At 34.0% G+C, this 13579-nt stretch overlaps 1 protein-coding gene across 8 annotated transcripts in view; it reads left to right on the top strand.

Moving 5' to 3' along the window:
- The window catches only part of LOC118737312 (G protein-coupled receptor kinase 2), a 255458-nt gene that overhangs the window by 50272 nt on the left and 191607 nt on the right, over positions 1 to 13579 (top strand). For 7 of the 8 annotated variants that reach the window (XM_036467736.1, XM_036467738.1, XM_036467735.1 and 4 more), the window contains one exon: positions 5337 to 5418. The exons of the other annotated variant lie outside the window; for it this stretch is intronic. The gene's annotated coding sequence lies outside the window, so the exon portion shown is untranslated. The remainder of the gene's footprint in view (positions 1 to 5336; positions 5419 to 13579) is intronic. 8 annotated transcript variants of the gene reach the window in all.

Here is a 13579-nt window from a genome sequence, read left to right as displayed (position 1 = left end):
ATTTCCAAACTCATTTAATTTTTTCTACTTCACATCTTACATAACGGATGTTCTATTCAAAATTTGTTTGCATCATCAACTAAGTACTAATAAAAATCAGGGTATTAAACCGCTTATCAAAAGTCAGCGGCTAAGCCCAATATTCAATATTTTCGTTAGCGCATTAAACAAAATTGTGTCTGAAATTTTATTGCCAGCAGTTTGTCTACAAACTCATTAATATTTGAAATTTATTATCTGCCGTAAATTCATAAAGAGATGTCTGAGAGACATTAAATGCTAACAGATTATAAGCGATCAAATTTTATGGATCACGGTATTTCTTTCGTAGGAGATAAATACATACATACATACGTAAGTTAGTATATCTTAACATTTTTAATCGTACTTACTGAGATACTACTACTACTTTTGGACCATAGACTGAACTTCATAAGATTTTGTATAAATCGAATATTTGATAACTTTTAAAAGTGCTGTTTAAATTAAAATAGTAAAATTTATTATTTAAAATGAATTTAATAAAATTCGCCTCAATAATATTCACATTCGGCAACCGACCGAATCATATCGGCGATGGGCCATGAACCTGGTCCTTTTGCACCTACTTTAAAAGTACGTCCCAGTGAACCACCTGGTCCTCAAATTTTTCCAGCGTAAATACATACGTGCACATACGATGTTGTTAAGTATGTATTCTTATTACCTCTCTACACACATTGTCTTAACTCTTTCTTGCCAACTTTTTATTTTTAAATTTCTTGTTTGTTTCGCTTTTGTTATTGCTTTTGATTGTTGTATCAACAGGTATTGCTATTATGAATTATCGTTTGTGTTTTGACGTCACAACGACGTCATGTGCATAACAAACACTTTGTTTTTTTTTATTATTATTAGAGGTGAATAAATTAATTTTAAAAGTATGCCGCAAATTCGGCTATAATGAATGTACCAAGTAAATAACTGGTTGGGTGAGCCGATTAAGAAGCTAAATGCTTGACGATAATCAAAAATGGCTTATGATTCTACTAGGTTCATTGGTAGCAAAAAAAAAAACAAAAAACAAAACATTCACACTTCTAAATTATCAATAGACTTATTATACATAGTTATATGTATGTACATTAGGGTGGTCCAAAAACAGTAAAGTCGAAATTGTAATGCTCTCAACGCCTAGGATTGTTCTATACCAGAAAAAAGTATACTCATATTTTTCATTTTGAAATCAAAAAAATTTTAAGTCGTCGTTCAAAGCGCTCAAAGTTTTCCATGTATTTTTATATGGGGAAAAACAACTTTTCGTAGAAATGGTATAGAATTCTTGAAAATCAACTAATTTTCGATCGGAAAACTCTGGTTCTCTTCAGGAGACTTTCAGTCATCAAACCCAATTATTTCTTTAAACATTTTTTAATACTAACGATTTTTTATTGGTCCCCCTTTTGCATTTTTCGGGGTTTTTGTGGGTTTTCGGCGGACCTATAAATTATAGTTGCGATGAAAAAATAGTTAAATAAAGAATTTGTTATTATTACTGGGAATCTTCTGCAGACAAGTTTTGTTCCATACAAAATAGATGTTTTTCTCCATACCAAATAGATGGAAATATATTTTGATTTCAAAATAAATAAATGGAGGTATATCGAGCCTTAACCGCCAAAATGACATAAGCGACACTTTTTTCAAAATTTTCTTTTTGATGCAGAAATATTCCTAGAGCATCTAGATGCATTTCTGCATCAAAAAGAAAATTTTGAAAAAAATATCGCTTACGTTATTTGGCGGTTAGGGCTCGATATTTTTTTCGGTATAGAACAATCCTAGGGGGTGAGAGCATAAAAATTCCGACTTTAATATTTATTATGCATTTTTGGACCACCCTAATGAGCATACATAGTACAAATATTTAGGGTAAATTTAGTCAGCCGAGCGGGGAATGTCTCTCATGCAGTTGTTTCATTAAACTTGTTCGATAATTCCACAGACGAGTGGTTTTTATTGATGTCGTCGGTTTTTCTTCTTCTTTTTTCACTTTGATTATGTCGTTTCATGTGAAAGCGTTTAAATATTTTTGCATATTAATTTATGAACGCATAAATTGGCCATAGTTTTCGACGTACATAGTTAAACCAGTTGGTTAAATTTTTTTGCGACTGAGCGAACTTTAGTTTCATATTTTTCTGTTGTTTTTGCAAATTTGTATAATAAATTATTAGAGGATGATCATTAATAAAAACCAGTTGATTGATTTTACTTTTAGTCAAATTGGGGACATGAATTTAGTTATGCTGTTAACTTTCGAACTATCTTACAGGGTGTCTGAGAAATTTAACTTTTATCTTTGCAGAAAAAATAAATAATGCTTAAATGATTTTAAAGTGACCCGTCCAAAAAATTATTAAAAATGGGTGCAATTTTTAAGCCGCCTAAAACCTGCACTTTGCACGGGATTTAAAAGGTTCAAAATTTTGATGAAAATTTTTTAATTTTTTTAAATTCTGCATAAAGTTTAAAATTTTGGTTTATATGGTTTTGGTTAAGGCTCAGTACCCCACGTATTTATTTTTGGATTTATGGGCACGAAATGGGTACCAAATATTACTGTATGGCGCGTGGATCTTAAAAGTTGTCCTACTCGTATTTTTGTACTCGTATTATTTTATTCGTATATTTGTACTTGTATAGTTGTTCTCGCCGGTACTTTTACAAACATGAGCAAATCTTATGAGTTGTTTTATTTTTAGTGTCACTCCCTTCTTTATACATTTTTTTAGGTGAAAAAGTACCGAAATTACTCATTTCTTCATTGTCACTCGAAAAAATTATAATTGTTTTTTTTTCAACTTTGGGAAGTTTTCAAATAGAATTTTCATACTAGAGGCATTGGAAGTCAGCATCTAATACAACATACCTGTGAAGTTTCAAGAGCGTGCCACAAAATGAAAACAAAAAATGACAGCAGCTAGTGTGTATTTTTTGAAATTTGACGATGTTTTTCATTTTAAAAGTTTAAGATACTTCAAAATGCCATCATTAAACACTGAAAATTTTCTTCTTGCTAAAACGAACAAATCTAGAGTAATAAAACTAGTGTGTCACCAAATGAAATAAAAAAAACTTACATGGATTATAAGATGACGATGAGTTGCGAAACAAAAACCCAAAAACACGTTTTTGTGGAAAAATTCAACAACTCGTGAGTTTTGCTCACATACATATGTACATAGATGCAGCAACAACTACAAGCTTAAAACTATGTGGCAATTCAAGTATGTACATATGTATCTATTTCCGTCAATTTCGCCTTTTGGTATTCCAGCGAAGTCGTTGCCCTTGTAACCACCGTGACCAAGGAACCAACGAAGAACGCTGCCTGCTCTTTGCTCTTTCACCACTGCCTTCAGGCAATTCTGTGGCCAGCCCTCTGTCTTTGAATGCAGAGTTGTGCTTCCATATGTCGCTGAATAGGCGCCTTCTGCGTTGCAAATCATAAACCCCTGCACCGACTCTCTGGTCCGGCCTGCCATGCCGAAGTTGAGGTCTTTAATTTAAAAATATATCTCGGGAAGTTATCTAATCTATTAAACTGAAAGTTGAAGGGGGGTTTATCAGCTTTTTATTCACCAATTTTCCTCCTGAAGGGAGCTTTGCTGTGAAAAGCAGGACTTCTTTCTTGAGGGCGATATGCATTATGCTTAATAGCACCACGTGGACCACAGCAGGCGTAGTTTTCATTGCGCCGGGGATTCCTATCCAAGTCAGCTTTTGCAGTTTTTTCAGCTCACCGCCCATTTTTTTTCACCTGACAGGTGCAGCATATGTTAGTATGGGTTAGGCTATGGTTTCGTATATGCAGACTGTCATCTTGGGTTTGATGCCTTGTCCATGAGCTTTACTCAAGCCCATATTGAGGACCTGGTCTTTAGTATAGCTTTATCAGAGTGTGGGTTCCCAGAGACTTTGTCGCCAAGGTATCCATCCATTTGTGCCTTGTCATTTTTATGGAGAAAATAATGATGGTAGCATTATTCGATTGCACACCATTATAGAAACTGTGAAATCCGGAAAATCAAATTTATTACTATTATCTAGGTAATTTTTTTTTTTCACAAAAAGGTTAATATTTCACTTTTACAATCTGAAAGCAAAATGCGTTGGAAGAGTACTTTTTTGTCACATGTAACCTCACTTTTACACTCATCATGAATTTTTTCTCTTTATTTCGTTTCTCTTTCATTATGAAAACGCATTTGTCAACAGTTTTGTCTAAATTATTTCGTATTTTCAACTTCTTTTAAATTTCCATTTGCATTTTAATTATGTATTAATTGATTTAAGACCCAAAAGTACTTCAACTTAAAGGCACTTACACATTTTAATGAGCAGAGCAGACAACGGACAATTGCAGCGACGCATTTGTACGAGTATTTTCGATATTGATCCCTCTCACCTCTAAGTGTGCTGCCCTTTGCCATCAACCTACTTCTTGTGTAGTTTGTCTTCATTTGTTTATTGTTTTAGGCACAAGGCTGCTTAATACGTAAATAAAACCATTAAATGCACATACTTGTGATATGGCGAGCTCTGCGAGTGCGCGTGCAATTTTCATGCGTATAAGTTACTTGCGAGCGTGTTTTTTTGGCGGTGACTATGGCCACAAGCTGTTAATGCAATTTTAATGCATTTGGAATTGTGTGATGCCATATCAGAAAAGTATGTACAACTATAATTTCAATGAATGGATGCAGGAGATTAAAAATTGCTTTGCGCATTAAACGTTTTTTTTTTTTAATGAAATTTTTTATTTATTTTATAGTTTTATTTATTATTTTTTTTTTTTAGAGTATAAGTGGGTTGCGTTTCGCTTAAATATTTTGAAAGTAAAAGTTTTTGCAAGCCTTTATTTAACTTCACTTGTCCTGGAATTTTGCAATTAATATCCCACCAACATATTACTTATAAAAAAGGAATTACTCAACAGAAAATTTGTCCAATAGGCGGCGCAGTCGTCGAGATATTTGGGAACCCCTGCTTTGGTGCATACTTAGAGAAATTTTTTTTAAATATATTTTTATTATAAACATATTTTTTATATTTAGATAAGTACATACACATTACACATATGTTCATGTTTCTAAGAAAATCTGCCATATCCTGAGTTTCGCCCGAAAAAAAGTTCACCCGAAAATTTCTATTCCGCCCATAGTAAATACCTGAAAACCAAAAGGTAAAAGTGAACCGGTTTGGGGAAAATGAAACTCACGATTAGGCTGATTATGTTATTTTTGTATGCGTCTTACAGATATTCTAAAAAATTTTTATTATTCTTTTTACAGGATAATCGACAGTTTTGAAATCAGAAAACATGTCTACAATGGCAATTGTTTGCTGCGCATAATTTTCCGCACTTGCATAAAGGTATGTTATGTATGCATACAAAAATTTTAATGTACTTATATGAACTATGTTACGTAAGGGTAGTTCTACGTACCTATAACCTCAGTTAGATATAAGTAAGTCAAAGGATATTTAAGCTTACCAAAAGGTAGACCATCAACATGAGAATGATAGGATTTTTCCATTGTACAAGTATAACTTTCAATCAGCCAAAACCACAATTTTTAGAATTTTTGTCTCTCTGTCTGTCCGTATGTTTGTGCAGTGAAGCACGCCGGGTATTTGCTAGTGTACACTACAATCAGCCATTTTTTAACTGTTTTAGAAAAGTCGACAATTGTTATTGTTCTGCTTGCTAATATGCCCAAGAAGTCAATTCAACCCCAAAATTTTCATTTCTCTGTGAGCGCGCTTCTCGGTCGTACAAAACTTCACATAGTCATATTAAATTCTCATCAGGAAGTATTCGAGAGCAACCGAATTGTGGATAACTCATCTGACCTTTTTGATAAACATTTCGGATATCATAACTTTGCTTTTTGCATTTGGTGTATTTTCCCATATAAAAAATGGGTTAGGAGCTGAACAGCTGCGGCTGTTCAGTTATTAGTCCAATTAAAAAATATTTGTGTTTTAAAATAACTAATACCTTTCATTAGATAAATGTTGTATGTGTAATGGTTTTAAATAGTCTTTTTCGATTAAATGGAGAACTGTTTTTAAAAATATGTGGATCAGTGTTCCATTAATACATAATTCTGGAGTCATTTGGAGGAAAGCTCAAATTTTTGCATGGCTGGATCGAAGCTTAACGGAAGAGCGGCTAAAATTTAGGTTTCCAGATTATCCTAGTATATTTTTTAAGGGATCAGTCGATAAGTTTCTCAAATATGTGATGTCGTTAATAAATACCTCCATTATCTAGTTCGTTAGATATTAGTTTAGTTGAGACTAAAAAAAAAGTTGCTTTCAGATATTGAACAAGAAATACGGCTTTATCGGGTTTTATTTTTTTTATTGCGTTTTATTGTAATGCATCGTGTTTTGCTTTTCGACATTTTTTTTTCGGTACCTTATTGTTTTATTCGATACTTTTCGTAATTTTTCCTGTGTAAATTTTTCGGGATCTTTCAGGGTCACCCGATTTAGGTATTTTCGTCAGAAATTTTTGTATGGCTTTTCGGAATATTTTCGAGATTCCTCGATTTTTCGATTCGATTTTTCGAGATTCGGGGTTTTTCGAGATTTGTTCGATACCATTCTAAAATTTTTCGGGACTTTTGGGTGCACTGGGTGTTTTGCTATATGCGGAGCTTTTGCGGAATATTTCCATATATCTTGTGGGCATTTTTCAGCAATCTTCGTGTTGTATGTATTTTTTCGACATCTTTAGGATTTTTTTTTTTTATTTTCGATACTTGTCAGGATTTTTCGTTAGTACTTGTGCATTATTTTTCGGCTTCGCGACCTTTTTCAGACTTCTCGAAACCTCTTTCGAGAGTTTTGGAATTTTTATTTTCCCAAAAATCTAAATAGAAAAATGCGAAATGACAAATTATTTTCTGTTAATAAAATAAAAGTCAAAATCTGCCTATATTTTTTGCCCTAAAAAATAGACAGCGAAATTTTTTTCTTACATTCACGTAGGCCAATTTGATAATTAAAACATTAAGTCACAACTTACTACATATTTTCATATTTAGTAAACAAACAAGTTATTTTCGTTGTTTTGCTTTGGCGAACGCTACGTCCAAGTGCTGCTTTGACGTAATTCAATTAATAAATTACAACGTAATTTTGTAAACTTTATTATATTTACAATAAATGAAGACAATAAAAGCATTTAACATTGACCTTGTTTGGCATATTTCAAAATACCCGAAACCGCGCCTCACCTCATAAACATTCATGATGAATTGAGTTTTAGTGTACATGTATGTGTGTAAAAGTAAAAAGCCAGCCGGTGGAGATTGTGTGAAGAATAATCGCCGCTAACAAGATGTTTCATTGTTCATTTAATTTTATTAAAAATGCATAGATTTAGTCGCGAGTGAATCGCCATTTCTGTTTCTTTTTATTGTTGCTCTTAAGTATTTTTCCTTTTGTGATGCATAAGCGCATGAAATTCCACTGTCAATAGTCACTGCTTGGAAGCTTTGCCGATAAGTTTTTAGAATTGTTATTGTTATTAATTTGTTAAAGGAAACGCCGCCGATAAACAAATTCTATAGCACCGCGACAGAGGTGAACAAAGCTGATAGTACAAGCGGCAAGAAATACGTGGCATGGCATGGCATGGCATGGCTGTCACATCAATAATAAATCAAACATTCGTATCTATAGTGCGGCAAAAAGTAAAAAACTAAAAATCTGGTGCACACGAAGCTAGCGAAAGGCACACAAACGAATAGAAGAAACAATGAAACATAGAAAAAAAGTTAAGTAACAAATAATAAACAAACAGCTCCTATGCGTATAATACCCACCGTAGGAAGAAATAATAGTACATACATATACTAAAGAAATAGCTTCACGTTCGCGGCGTCGTTCATGACCTCTAACTCCCAGCTGTCACGCTTGGCTACATCTTTGTGTGTACATAAACTAGGCGACAAGTGAAAGTGGACGCCTTGTTTTAATATAATATTCACAGTTATTTTCATGACACAATTTTTGCATTAATTATTTATGAAAATATAGTTCATTCTGTAATATAAACCATATAAATCAAAGCTTTACACTTTACATAAAGTTCACAAAAATTCAAAAAATTTTCCTCAAAAAATTCAAATTTTTATTCAGAATCTCTAAAAAATATTTGAGTATGCAGTTTTGTGGCCCATCCAATTTTAGTCTAATAAAGTGCAAGTTTCAACCAGCTTAAAAACCGCGCTGATTTTTGAGAATTTTTTATTTTTTTTTTTTGAGATTGCTTTAGCGTTTTTTTTTTGTTTTTTATATAACAAGTGCAATTTACAAGAAACTGGCGTTGATTTTTTGAAATTTTGTTGCTAACGTTCTCCCGCATTTTATTTTATAAGAATTTCATGATTATACGGAAAAAGTCTAAAAAAAAAAATTCTCAAAATTCAACGAGATTTTGTAGCCGCTTGAAACTTGCACTTCGTTAGCCTAAAATTGTATGGGTTGCAAAACTGCATGCTCGAAAATTTTCTAGAAATAAGATTTTACGAATAAAAAATTAAATTTTGTTTTTTATTTTGTTTTGACATTTTGTGAACTTCATTTAAAGTGTGAAACTTTAATTCATATGGTTTATATTGGATATATAACAAAATATATTTCATAAATAATTAACGCACAAAATGTTTCATGAATATTATGTTAGAACAAGGTGTACACTTTCATTTGTCGCCTAGTGTAGTACGTATGCATAAACAGTACACACATATGGAATCTTCGTGGGATAGCATGTGGCTTGCTTGCGACAGAAACGCTACCGCAATGCATCATAGGCAACACGGCTTGCTGATTGCGTTAGTTGTGACGGACACCTTGTGGACACACCTCACGCTGTGTTGGTTTTTCATACAACTCTTAATTATTTAATTTTTTTCTACGGCTGTGTGAGACTATATGTCTTTTGACCGTTCATTTAACAGTCCTTTTGAACAGTCCATGCTTCTGCGAAAGGCACCAGCACGGGCATGATGAGGACTTTACTTGTTGGACTTGTCAAAAGCGTTTGACACCCACACGGGCTCAAACGGTGGTCGGCGAATTATATGAGTGGTCGAAAGTCGTCATTAAACTTCCGAGATCAAACCTTAAAAACCTACACTGAGGGGAAAAAATTTAAAAAAAAAGACAGATTTGATTTTACTAAAAACGGCTCCGAGCTTTCTCGCGTTACAGACCTACATCGACCAACCACTGGACCCGAAAACGTACCGACGAGTGATCAACGGCATTCATAGGGAGTAGTCGGTCGCCACCTACCTCTACTCAGAGTTCGTACTTCTAGCCCCTTGTGGTAGCTCTGCCACGTTTTTGAGCATCTACCACATCTACCACACAAGGTATGAAATCTACTACTTATTCGCGTTTTTGAGTAGTTTTATTTTTGCTCGAAATAATTTTCTTCTTTTTAAGAGCAAAAATTGTCCAATACTAAACACTAACAACAGGCAGAATGGCAGGATAAAATAAACCGTAAAATAGTAAATTTTCTCAATATTCAATTTTTCGACAGGAAACATGGTTTTATTGTGTTAAATTGCAAAATATAAGATTTATAAAAAAGGATTAATAGCGAAAATGTTAAAAAGTGGCGATTTTTGTGAAAGCACTAGAAAATTTCAATGCATCTAAAGTTTCTAAAGCGTTGTTTACTTTTACTTGAGAATTGTCAAAATCGTCAAATCCCAAGTAGCGGCTTCTGGAACGTGCCACACTTGTTCGCATCATCGTGATGTGAAAAAAAGAAAAGCTGGCAGCACTCCGCAAGGTTGCAGAAAAATATGTTCGAAAAATATCTTGATATGGAAGGAACTGCTTTACACTCTTAAGGAAAAAAATTGCCAAAACTCAACGGAATTTTTAGCAACTTCAGTCTTGCACTTTATTCTACTACTAAAATTATTTTTTTTTAGATTTGAATTAAAATGTTTGCAATTTAGATGAAACCTTGCAGAATATGTTTAATTTTTATACAAAGTTTGATCCAAAACCATTTTTTTTTAAATCTACCACGTTTTTTTTTCCAGACTCTACCACACAAATTTTTTTTTTTTAAGTCCGATCACAGCCTCTGTCGGTGTCGTCCGCATACGCCAGCATTGTACGTAATTGTAAAAAAATTTTATCTGAGCGATTCAATTCTGCGGCTCATATTATCTGATCCAGGTTTAAAGATAGATAGAGGTAGTCGCCCGTTCTGAAACCTTGTTTGGTATCAACGGCTCGGAGAGCTCTTTCCCAATGATGACGGAGCTGATGGTATCGCCGTATTAATTTTGCGGGGGATTCAGGCGTCGCGGCGTAAATGGTGAGATGGTGAGTGTCGATCTTTTTATAGAGAGTATTTTCCAATATTTGGCGTATAGTTGATGTAGATTGGGCAGAGCTCAAATGAATTCCAATCGTCGGGCATGCATTCATCTGACCGTATTTAGCACCTCGCCGTCGTACTTGAATAGCTCAGCTGGTAGACCGCCAGCTCTAACAGCTTTATTGTTTTTCAGCCGCGTAATTGTTCTTCTTACCTCGTCATAGTCAGTCAGGCGGTGGAGCATCTAATGGGGGCTTGGATTCGGGATTACAATAGAGGTATTCACGATCCGATGCATACTGTCTAGCATGGTGCATAGACTGGATGTTTAGGTAAGATCATAGCTTTCAAAGTAATTTTCTAATCGACGATAACGGGTATTGAAAGCAGCTCACCTTCCACAAATTAAAAAAAAAAAAATTTGGTGATGTTGTATTATGATTATTGGGTATTTTACGAATTTTTATGTATTTTTCGCTGTATTTTCCCCTGTATTTTTACACTCATAGCGATTAAAAAAAATTTTTTTTTTTGGAAACGTTTTTTTTTAGCATAAAAGCGTTCCAACGTCCATAAGAGACATATTATAAAGTTTCGCGCTGTTAAAAATTTGTTGTTTTTTGTTGTTATGGTTTCTAAGCCCATTTTTAACCATTAAAATCTAAAATAAATTGAACTCAAAATAAAAAAATCACATAGACCCCTTAATGTGTTTGGCAAGGCCTTGACATCACAGGCATCTACCAAATCATTAAATTATTACGTCTATAGGCATGCCCATAAAGAAATACCATTAATCAAACAAATATTTCTCACCTTTTTTCGCAATTTCCATGCGATGAGTTTGTAAAAATACTGAACCATACATAAGTATGTATTTACATGTGTATGTACAAGCAGTATACAATATCTAGCATGTCAAGACCATTTACGTATGTAAAAATGAAAAAAAAAATGAAAAATATGTAGCAGTAGTTGGCAATAATAAATAATCATATTATCGATATCTAGTGAAACCCCATTTCCTAAGGCATTGGCGTCACTACCGCACGCTTCACAGCCCGTGTGCTGTTATTGGTTGATAAGTGTTTGCATAAATTTGTAAACAGATGAGAGAGTACGTAAGTTTGAGTTCACTATATATTTAATGTTGCTTTGCTGCGATAAACACGAGAATTGGCTCGTTTGCTCGTTTTTTTTGAGTTTATTGTTTGCAAAAGCTTCTGGCTTTGTGGTTCCGGACTACTACTAAGTTTTTCCCTTACCAATTAGTAGTAGGACTTTTTGCCACCAGCTCTTAAGCCCTGTATGCAGCTCTCAAGAAAACGGTCAAGAAAAAATTGCCATTATTTCGCGTGTGTGTCCAAGGAATTTTGACATTTTTGATACCTCACAGCCTGTTGCCTCACTCTTTCCTCAAGAAATAATGGAACGGGCATATATTTCTGTTGCAAGCCTAGGTTGCCTTGTGCTCTTTTTTCACAAAAAAACTTTAGAAAACCGTAGTAGAAAGCGTAGTAAATTTCTTAAGAACTGCGTACTGCCTTAAGGAAATTTGACTCAAGAAAATTTCTTAGCCATTTCTTGTACGTCATTTATATGGAATTTTTGCTTTTCTTGAGAGCTGCATACTACAGGCCTTTAAGTTGAAATATTTGGTAACTAACTACCCTGCACGAAATGGGACTAGTTAGTAGCTAACTATTAACTAACTAGCATTCGACTAGTGGTAACTATTGTATTTGACAAACAAACTTATAACGAGAGTTCCATAATTTGTTAATAGATTCTCATGAAATTTAGTAAAAATGTTGATGTAAATTGCATTCGCGCTCACTCCTAAAAACACACGCATTATTATTAAATCCGTTTGCGAAACTCAAGGATAAAGCTTACCAGTTTACCCTTGTGCTTTATGAGGAATTGCAAAAACGACAACAACAACAACAACAACAAAGTAGAATTTCCATTTTAAAATATAAATTGCTCTTTTTTGCACGCTTGACTCTTTTTCCTAAACATATTTTGGTGCAAGTTCTCCCTCTTTGCTTCTCCCATTCTGTGTCGTTACACATCAACGACAGCAAAGTAATCATGCCTAATGTGTAATCCTGGTGAATTTGATCCTCTTTTTCTGCCATTGCAATCAAATTTAACAAGCTGGCACTCGAATAATTTTTTTATTTTTTCAGCATTTTATTAAAAGCTAAAAGACGGTGGTGGTCGCATTCACAATTTGCTGCGACTTGCTGCATGTGGGAGGGAAATGAAAAAGTGCAATGACTCTGTATTTGGCAGCCACCGATGCACTAAAGGAAGCGTCGCGCGAGGGTAAATGATAAGCAATGAGAGAGGGGGTTCTTTCAGTTGGATTACCAACAGCAGAACGGTAATTTTTTTTGTGGTTAAACGCCAGCGCTGAGGGTGCGGCGCGGTGGCATTCATACAACCGGCGACTGCCGCCTGCACTCTCGCACTACCTTAACTTCATCCTTTTACCGTTGGGCGAATGTTTAAATTCTTTGAAATAAATGTGTATGTGTATAAATTTGTGGTTGCAGTTGGGTGGGCAAAAATGAGTTGCACCTCCAAACTCTCTTTGTGCTTTATGAAGCATTTTTGCAATGAAAAGCTTAAGAAAAATTGTCGAGGGTATTCAATGCGGTTGGTTGCATCATGCCGAGGGGTTGGACTGGTTCGATTTATATCCAGCTTTAAGGCAAAATATTAACCGTTACCCCGTATACACCCAGTGTTAACTTTTATAAAAATTATTATTTATTTGATTTTTATAAAAATATTGTATATACTTTAACAAAAGCCATTTAAATGTACATAAGTTTCAAAACTTGTGCAATATTAAAAAAAAAAAAAAAAAAAATTAAACAAACTTTCGTCAAAATGTCGAGCTTATTGGTTAGATTTCTTAGACAGATTTTGCAGTTTTGTAGCCAGTTAAATTTTAGCAGAATAAAGTTTAAGTTTAAAGTAGCTAAGACTTGCCGTTGGTTTTTGACAATTTGTTTTTCCTGACGACGATTTCTTTATATGGAAGAAAATGAGCAACACCTCCAGCAAAAAAAATTAAAAGTGCTAAATTGAATTGGTTTCAAAGCTGCATACTCTAAATCGTTTTAAGAAATCCAATTAAAAGCTCGTAATTTTTACGAA

The sequence above is a fragment of the Rhagoletis pomonella genome, unplaced genomic scaffold (genome assembly GCF_013731165.1).
Source record: "Rhagoletis pomonella isolate Grant_MI unplaced genomic scaffold, Rhpom_1.0 Rhpom_scaffold_00004, whole genome shotgun sequence".
In the NCBI taxonomy this organism is placed as follows: Eukaryota; Metazoa; Arthropoda; class Insecta; order Diptera; family Tephritidae; genus Rhagoletis; species Rhagoletis pomonella.
Note: the sequence above shows the minus strand (reverse complement) of the source record. Positions and strands in the feature narration are given on the sequence as shown.